At 45.5% G+C, this 2,070-nt stretch overlaps 1 pseudogene; it reads left to right on the top strand.

The window, feature by feature from the left end:
- Window positions 1-469: 469 nt before the first annotated feature.
- Window positions 470-1,374, top strand: LOC144148234 (uncharacterized; annotated as a pseudogene).
- The last annotated feature ends 696 nt before the right edge of the window (window positions 1,375-2,070 follow it).

The raw sequence follows: 2,070 nt of genomic DNA on the forward strand, positions 1-2,070 counted from the left end.
GGAATGATGAGAGGAATGCTATTTTGGCACCAGCGGCAGCACCCACCGTGCACAGACTCGCAATGATGAGAGGAATGACATTTTGGCACCAGCGGCAGCACCCACCGTGCACAGGCTCACGCTCGGCTTCTGTGGTTTGCGCAGATAACCCAGAGACAGCCCTGAAATTTGTTCACCGGCCTGAATTCCTACACCGCATGTCCGTCAACGCGACTATTTGGCGCCCCGGAAGAGCTGCCACGACCGCACCACGGCCACTGTCAGCTGATACGCGCTACTGTCGCCGATGAAACTTATACGTGGTTCCACCTGAAGCGGCCCCTCGCGTTTTGGCAGCAGCCGCCGCACCCATCGTGCACGGACTCACGATCGTCTTCTGTGTTTTTCACAGGTTAGCTTTGTTTCTGAGCAAACTTTTCTCCATAACTGTTGATGTTTCCGCTGCCTCTGCTGCTGCCAACGTGTGATTATGTCATCTGATGGGCAATGTGCCGCATGCCACAAGTGCGTATCTGCTCGCGAGTGCACAATTCAGTGCAGTGACTGTTCGTGTAAAAACCACACGGGAGTATGTTCAGAAGTATCGGGAAAAACAATCAAACCCAAGGGAGAGGCATACCGGCTACAGCTTGGCGCTGTCCCACTTGCAGGAGAAACAAACTACGCGAACTAGTTAAGAAACCAAACGAAGAACTTGAAACACAAGATGTACGACTCCTCGTAGTTACGATTAACGACAAATGCGACCAACTTCTGCCTTTGAAAGATGTCGTGGAAGGTATTGAGGATTTATTGCAGTTTTGGAGCGAGCAGTATGATGACTTACTACGCCGGGTCGAGCAGAATGAGCATCATATCAAAGAACTCAGGCACCGGAAGAAAAGCTTGAGACCCACAACAGTATTGTGAGTGAAATGGAAGCTGCAATCGAGATTCTGGAATGGGAAAAGCCGGCGTCTCAATCTAGAATTCTATGGCATCATGCCTATGGAAAACGAAGACCTATTGAACAAAGTGAATGCGCTGTCGCCTGACGTTGAGCTTCCGCCCCTTCGAGGCGATTCCCTGCTAGCGATTCACCATCTGCCATCCAAGATAGAAAAAAAACCATGCATAATCTGCCATTTTGCAAGGCAGGCAGATAGTGACAAGGGGTGGAAAAACAGGAATAAACTTCGCGGCCGTGATGATCAGGTGTACGTACTCGAGAACCTGACTAAACGAACTCGGGCCTTGCTTCAAGAAGCAAAAAGCTGGGCGAAGGATGCAAAGTTCAAGCCCGCATGGCACAACAACAGCCCAGTTCTCGTTCGTAAATATAAGGGCAAGGCTACAGTTGTCACATGCATAAGCGACCTAGATAAACTAAGGTAGACACTGCAACAACGAAGCATTAACGATGAACCATAAAAATACCGAGTCATATGTACTAACATGCGCCTTTTGAAACACACATATGAAAGGAATTCATAAAATCCTTCAGTGTTTCCACTTGAACATACAATCAGTAAGAAATAAGGAATCAGGTCCGTCGTTTTATTTGAAGAAATATAGCAATCATTCGATGGAATATTGCTAACCGAAACCTGGTCCACTGAGGAGACTACCGTTTTTCGCATTCGATCGTATAACACTTTCTACCTAAACCGCTCCAAAAGCCGAGGTGATGGCATATGCATTTTAGTAAAAAAAAGATATACTTGCGAACTACTACAAGAGTTCTCTGTAAGTACAAACGATTGTGAAATAATGGCAATAAAAGCAGGCAACACTGTTATAACACTCTGCTACCGTCCTCCAAAAGGCTCGGTGTCAAATGTTCTAAACAACCTAGAAAAAAGTTTTGAATTTTCTACTTGACATCACCCACCTTTAATCTGTGGTGGTGACTTAAATTTAGATACACTGAAAAATGATGCCCTGGCATACAAGCTCAATGTTCTGTTGAACTTTTACGGTCTTATAAACGTAATAGATATACCCACACGAGTAACCGTTGAGTCATCATGTTTTATTCATATGTTTTTTTACCAATTTAAACATCGATAAGATTAAAGCCGGTCTATTGAC

This window comes from Haemaphysalis longicornis, unplaced genomic scaffold (assembly GCF_048455015.1).
Source record: "Haemaphysalis longicornis isolate Haplotype H1 unplaced genomic scaffold, Haemaphysalis longicornis Haplotype H1 scaffold_8, whole genome shotgun sequence".
NCBI classification, from domain to species: domain Eukaryota; kingdom Metazoa; phylum Arthropoda; class Arachnida; order Ixodida; family Ixodidae; genus Haemaphysalis; species Haemaphysalis longicornis.